At 44.3% G+C, this 7,500-nt stretch overlaps 1 protein-coding gene across 1 annotated transcript in view; it reads left to right on the top strand.

Moving 5' to 3' along the window:
* Nucleotides 1-7,500, top strand: part of LOC307079323 (adenylate cyclase type 6-like) — a 28,816-nt gene that overhangs the window by 8,338 nt on the left and 12,978 nt on the right. The gene's annotated exons all lie outside the window — the stretch shown is intronic.

The raw sequence follows: 7,500 nt of genomic DNA, 5'->3' as shown, positions 1-7,500 counted from the left end.
CTGGATAACACCATCATGGGTGGGAGCAATTAGGATTAGTGATAAGAGAAATACTTCTCTTAGAATACTGCCACCGATAACGGGGAATAATAGCAGGCCTAATAATAGCTCTTTTAGACCAGGATGATGAAGCCAAAGCTTTTTCATAACAGCTCGTGGTTTACTCACAACTTGACAATCTTCAAAAGTAAATATGGGGATTTAATGTCGGGATCCACAGCGGAGGGCTTAGGGCTATTAGAAACTTATCTGCAGTGTTTTCCATTGAGCTGCATGACATGCAAGCCCCAGGGCCTTAAAGGTAGGCTTAGTTTGCACTCTTAACTGTCTCCCTAGCCCACCTGTCAATCATTCCTGACGTGATCGACTGCTCACAATTGCAACAACACATAATATGCATACTGATAATAAATGATGGTCATATAATACAATTCTGTTTTGTATCTGCAATTATAGGAGGTATGGGTTGTTTAGATTAGTATATGTTGATGTTTTTCTTAGTAATTGTATAAGTGGATTCAATTGACCTCAATTATCTTGAGGTCAACCTTGTATGCTCTTTATTGCCACTGGCTGATAAATGTGTTACTTCATTAGAGTTTTTTTTACAGGGAGGGTCGCTTCCACTTAAAAATGTATCTTCTTCAGTTACAACGTCCTAAATAGGAATAACAAGCCCTAAGCCTCATGCATTTACTCCATGACCCCTTTGTATTAATATAATCATCACATTTGCAAGTGTTTGTAAGAGATAGATATAAGATGGAGATCAATGCTCAATCAACAATAATTCTCTAGGTATTTATGAACGTTACAACTCAAAGCTATTTTTTTACCTTTAAGTGCATTTGGTTTACAAATAACAACTGCTTACAATAATTACAATAATTAAGTACTACTTGTACATTGACAACTCGTTTCCCTATTTGGGATTACACGGCTGATTCGTCTCAAACAACTCCTTGAGAAGGGGCTTAGCTAGAGCAACACTTTTTTCTTAAGACTTGGAAACAGCCAAACCAAAAAAAACAGTTAGGGTTGGCAGATGGGAGACCTTTTGTCATATGGTAATCCTGGATCCCATGTCACAGCGCCTTTTTGTACTTGTGTTAACTGCTGGAGCAACGCTAAACATTACACCATGAATCACCGGGCAATATCCGAACACCAGAAACTAGCGGTACTGGTTGTCCCACCGCACGTTGACACTCAACACTCAACACCCTGTTCTGTTTTCCCCCTCATGGAGCCACCGGTGTTTGGTGCTTCACAAAGAGCACAGGTCACCTGATGAGGGCACTCCCGTCGTCACGAGAGGGCCCGGGCCCTAAGCTCCTCCTGATGGCATTCAGTCAGTGCTCATCACGCTGCTGTTTAAAGTATAACCTGTTGCTCTTGTCCATGGTATTGATCTGTGTGCTTTGCGGTTAGAGTCAATATTTGAAATGGATAGTGTGTGCCGTGTTGTTCACTTGTCACTTTGTTGTAAAGCGCTACCCTGTGCTCGGGTAGCAGGACAGGGAACTGGCCGTCCGATGGATAGGATCGTTTTTGATATGATCTATTTTAATTCATAGCACGCTAGTGAGTGAGGCTAGCCGTTCCAGATCTGTTTTCACCCTAAACACACCCTAAACACCTAAAAGTTTCACTTAGGCTTTAATGCACAATATGTTCTGCAAAAGGAAGTGCAGGTCATGAAGTGATGTAACCATGTGTTACACTGGGAAACATGTTATGGCATTTTTGTACCATCACTAATTATTATCATTGCATGCTTTTGTTTATTCTCTTATGGAATAAGCCTGTGTACATTGAGGGCTGGTATATATCAGCAGTCCTTTCGGTTTTCGGACTGTTTCCCAGACCTGTATCAAGTCCGTCTGACTTCAAAAGAGGAGACGGATGCAACAAATTCCTGGAAGTTTTACTCACAGCCACTGCACAGTTCAAGGTCCCCGGACCCCCTGCCCGGGCCTTTAGGAGTCAACAGAGTGGATGAAGTCGGGCTGGTCCCTCTTATTACCCTGAGCCCTGTGTTCTGCAGCAGCAGCCATGCTGTATTTGCAGCTGTGTCTCCCCATAGCAGAGAAAGCGAGAATGCAGACAGGAAACACAAGGCGAGCAGACACAGACAAAGACACAGAGACATACACACACACACGCACACACGCACACGTACAGACATACACATACACGTACACATACATATATATGTACACACAAACACACACACACACACACACACACACAAACAGTTAAGATTGGTTGATAATCAGACCGTTTTGCATGTTTCAAATGTTTTAAAGAGGCTCATTCAATACACATTTTCATTCATAACGAAGACCTGTGTGTGCGTGCATGTGTGCGTGTGTGTTGGCTGTGTGTGGGATGACTGTCCTGATACAACGGCCTCTTTATGGAACATAAAGTAGCACATTATATTCCTGGAGGAGTGATTCAGATGGATGTACAGGGTAGAGATCTGCACTGCCTCAGGCCCATCACTGCATGCAATGTCAACCGTTGGTGGCAACGGGTATATTTTGGTATCCAGCCTAGATTGATTGTCTTTTGCTACTATGTTAAAATTGGACTTAATCTGTATCAGTCTAGTCGAGAGGAAAAAGGAACGTGCTCTAAAATTGAAATCATACAATGATATTTATCATTTGTGATAGGAATGCAAAGCAAATGGTTTGCTTATGCAGTTGCACCTCCTCCTGGTCCAAATTCCTGAGAACAAAACACTCAAATAGATCAGATTAAAGTCCTGCAGAAAATATGTGGAGCCTGGACACCAAATGGGCTACACATCCAACCCATTCCCTCCTCTCTGTTAAACGCCCATGCCTGCTTCCCCCCCCCCCCCCCCCCCCCCCCCCCCCCCCCCCCTCCCCTCTCCTCCCCCGCCCCCCCATCTCTTTCCTGGAGGTCAATAACATTCACTGCTGCTGGCCGATCCTATTATGCACCGTCTAGCAGCTCCGGGGTTTAGCTGATTCACAGCCCGCTCTCGTCCGGTTCAAATGACGGGTGAGCACGTACCCAGGATCACAAGCAATCCCAAAATATGTCTCACTTAGTGTCCGGCGGCGTCCATGATGAAGGTCAGAGGGAGGTGCCTCTGAGATCCACCCCTCCATGAAAACCAAGCCCATGATCCCCGACGGGCTACCGGCCGGGCGGGAGTGCGGCTCGGCATTGGCTGACGGCCGCTGGGACGCGCGGCCTGTTACGAAATCACCCCATTGGGCATACGCCAATCTGGGATGCTGGGAGTGTGATTGGTGGTGATGTTGGGGGCGCCGGAGAATTTAGCGTTTTTGTCTGTTGACTGGAAGTAAGGGAAGGTAAAACCTAGTCGCTGATTTGAGATGAAAAATCTGGCAGAGGTGGAGATGGTAGGGGAGGATTAAATGGTGAGGGTTAGTGAGCGTGTGTGTGTTTCTGTGTGTGTGTGTGTGTGTGTGTGTGTGTGTGTGTGAGTGTGGGGTAGCATTGGATGCTTTTGTCTCATATTTGGGACGCTTAACGCTCAACGTGTGTGAGTGACAGATGTGTGGACTGGGTCCAATAGTTGAGAACTTTCCCAAGTGTTTCCCAAGTTTGTGGTCTCACCCAGGTCACTGGTCACCGATGTCTTTCGAGCATTCCATATGGAATGTTGAAAGTTGGCAAAGACAGGCACCTCCTGACCCCCTTCCTCTGCCTCCCGTGACTATCCATCCCTTTATCTCTCAGTCATGCTGCAACATTTACATCTCCGAGGGCCTCCAGGAATGGTTTTATTCTCCTAATCTTGGGTCAATAGTGAACCTTTTCTTGACAGAAGAAGTAGTTCAACCAGCTCTTTAAGTAATGTGTATTTTTAGCCCTGATTCCAAAAGCCACTTTATCACGCTACCGGTAAAACTCGACTTGGCTGCACGGCGAGGAATGCTTCTTGATTGATCAGAGAACAGTGACTGTGCTCTGACAGTCATATCTAGGAGACTAACTGAATGTTCCGGATGCTTACCAAAGGTCACTTTTTGGAACAAATCTCTCCCCAGAGCTGTTCAGTTGGCAGTGTGTGTGTGTGTGTGTGTGTGTGTGTGTGTGTGTGTGTGTGTGTGTGTGTGTGTGTGTGTGTGTGTGTGTGTGTGTGTGTGTGTGTGTGGAATCAATGGCCAATATGGACTTTGTTTTACCTGCCTGGAGCTATTTAAGTGTAACCCTAAAGCAAATTATTACTGGGTCATTGCCCTCACCAAGGTAGCTTTTGCACAGTGTATTTGTATGTACCATGTAGCTTAAGTTTTGGCTATCACTTCTGAATTGCCCTCAATGTTTAGGGATTGGAGTTCAATTTAGCTAGCAACTACGTGGCCAGCTCCCTTCCCAATATTAAGCAGGCTAGGAGGCCATTTGTTTCTACTTAACTCACTCAAAGCAGAGGATGTAGGCCCCAGGAAGGCCTAAATCCTCTGCTTTGTTTTGATCTCAGCATGTTGCGTGTTAGGAATTCATCTGTTTGGTGTTAGTCAGAAGAATCGGTTACGGTGACGGGTTTCAATCCAAGACGAAAAGCATAACCATCCCCGCCGCTGCCACAGCGAGGTCCTCGCGTTGCCTGTGATGCAAACTCGCCTTAAAGAGATCTGATTATGCAAGCAAGAAAATGATTTTGCAAAACACTCACAGCAGAAAGCACTGTTCCTTTCCCCTCTGTTGTCCATTCTTTAGAGCTCACTGTTGTCTCAATGCCTAATTTAATAAACACCTTACTGTGAACCACACCTCCTAAGCCAATGTTTAGATTCCTTCTCAACTCAACCTACACAGAGCTTCCAGATTCAGTGTTGAGTAATGACTTTTGTGAAAGCCAGCACCTCCACACGGAAGGGTCAGACACTAACAATAATGGATGGTATAGATATTGATAAATGTGTCTTTGTACAGAGACATACAACAAAATACATTCCCCCTCTTCTGCTACCATCGCACCTCACCTTTCTCTATGTAAACTGTGGAATAGAGAGAGAAAAACACTAGTGTCAAAGTGGCCAGGGGTCGCCACCGCCGCTGCCAGATTGGCATACAGGGTGGGCATGGCACTGGAGCAGTTACAGCCACAACACGCTCTCAGGTCAAAGGGTAATCCATCCAAACGGAGCAGCACTTTATAAATCTCATACCCATAAGGCTGAGGCTTGGCACTCCTCTGATGTGCATTGACTTCAAGTACCTTCCGGGGTCATCCTGACTTTTGGTAACAATTAGAGATGTGTTGCATGGGAGTGTAAGCCATACATGCTATCTATGAAGTCAGTTGATTGGCATTCATTTTGAAAATATGGGAGGTGACTGTTGATTCTTGGAATATGTGTTGAGCCTACGAGGAAATGCAAAAGCACGCTGATGTAATGCATCGGATATGTCATTGGTCTCGTGCATGTTTTTCTGCATTCCACTGGGCAAAACATATCTGGCTGTACCTGATTTGTGGTGGTAAAATTGTATTTCTGTGAATGTCTGGATACTTAACTATCTGCAATATCGTCAGGTGGACACAAAACCTTCTTCTTTATTTTTTAAAGATGACAAATGTATAGTTGAAAGGCGTAACTTTTCAACTAGCTAGTTTCTTACCTGGAATACCTCGACATGTCTGTAGTGAATGCTAAAATGAATTGAATGGTTGTGCATTTTTTTTTTAAACAGAAATGTATGTATAGTATTGTATGAACGGTATGGCGGCTGGCCATGGGTCCACTGTAGTATACCTTGCATGGTATATTGTCAACTGGTCACTGAGTGAATGTCCTTTATGCAATGTTGCAACGGATCTGAACTTCAATGATAAGGAATGCGACCATCCAAATGTCCTCTGAATCGAAGCTATCGACATCTTAGCGAAGTTATATGTTCATCTGCTACTGCCTTAAATGAGTGTGTTGTCATTATTTAAGGGTCACTATGCCTTGATGGCATGGGGGGGGGGGGGGGGGGGGGGGGGGGGGCGTGTCTGTTTTATTGTGCTAATGATTGTTCTGTTCAGAGCAGGTGGTTGGATTGTCTTCTGTCTTGTTGTCACAACAAGGGTGTGTGTGTGTGTGTGTGTGTGTGAGTGTGTGTGTTTGGATCTGTGCGTGTGTGTACAGTGTAAACCTCATTTCAAGCCATCTTCACGGAGAGACAACCTCTCGTGTCTATGTAAAGTGGGCTGGGATATCTTGTTTGTTTTGCTAACTTGTTTTTAAGCAACTGCTGGGTTTGCTCTGTGTTGTCTCAAGAAACGCTCAATATCTACTCCATTATGTTCTCATTAGGAGGGGCGTGTGCATGCTTGTGTGTATACATGTGTGTGTATGTGGAGGAGAAGAGCCACACACATATACAGATTATCTTTCTCATGTTTCTCATGTCTCTCTTTCATTCTCTCTCCTTCATTCTGCCTTTTAAAGGCTTGTGAAGCAGCACGCCACATTGCATTCACAAATATGAAGTCAGATTTACAAGGGTCAAATGCTACCATGTGCACTCTGAAGTACAACATTCAGATACTTGTTGTATATCTGTGTCTTTTTCTTGTTATCAATGATATAATCTTAAGAGGGAACACCCTGTGCTATTTGTCATGGGTCAAGTGATTTTCCCAGGCGTGTGTGTGTGTGTGTGTGTGTTTAGACGTGTGTGCATGTGTTCATGTGTGACTGTGTGTACATCCCTGTTTTTAAATGTTTTCTCTTTGTGTACAATCTGTTTGAGAGGGAAGGGGAAGTCTGGCCACCTGTTATAGATTTATGAGTAGTGTGACAAACACACCCACAACCACACACACACACACACACACACACACACACACACACACACACACACACACACACACACACAGATATGCATATATATCAATTCCACAAAAAAGCACATGCATACGTTAAAGACAGCGAAATATAAAGCATGCTTTTGTTCACTGGCTCCCACAGAGTGTGTAGACTACTATAACCGAGTAGCATTTGGCCAAGCCACAGAAAACACTGCTATGTGTGTTCTTTTCTTTGGATAATCCCATTGTTCATTCACTCTATAGCGTAGTGCTCTGGGCTCACATACAGTACAATCCACAGCCAGCATCTCTGATTGCATTATCTGGAGCCTTCACTTCTTATGGATTACCAGATGCAGTGAAGCAACCATATAAAGTTATTGAATTGAACTGATAAACCCTAAATCATCCGGTCTTTAATCAGACAGTCCGCAACGTGAACCCATGTTTGTATCGTATCAGTGCAAGAATGAAACCCCTGTGTCACGAGTTTAACTGGCTCTTTACAAAAACGTCTCTCTTGGATGAACACAAACACATGCCAAGCTGGAGCTGGCTAGTGACCTGGGGAACAGCTGTATTCTGTGTGATCGAAATTTGTATTGCATGTAATTACTTAACTAGAGACTGAAAACAGCCGCACCCTACTTTTGACTGATAATCGGCAGATATATTTAAACTGATGGTCT

Source organism: Pollachius pollachius (genome assembly GCF_949987615.1).
Source record: "Pollachius pollachius genome assembly, chromosome: 8".
NCBI classification, from domain to species: domain Eukaryota; kingdom Metazoa; phylum Chordata; class Actinopteri; order Gadiformes; family Gadidae; genus Pollachius; species Pollachius pollachius.
This window is presented reverse-complemented; position numbering and strand designations above follow the sequence as displayed.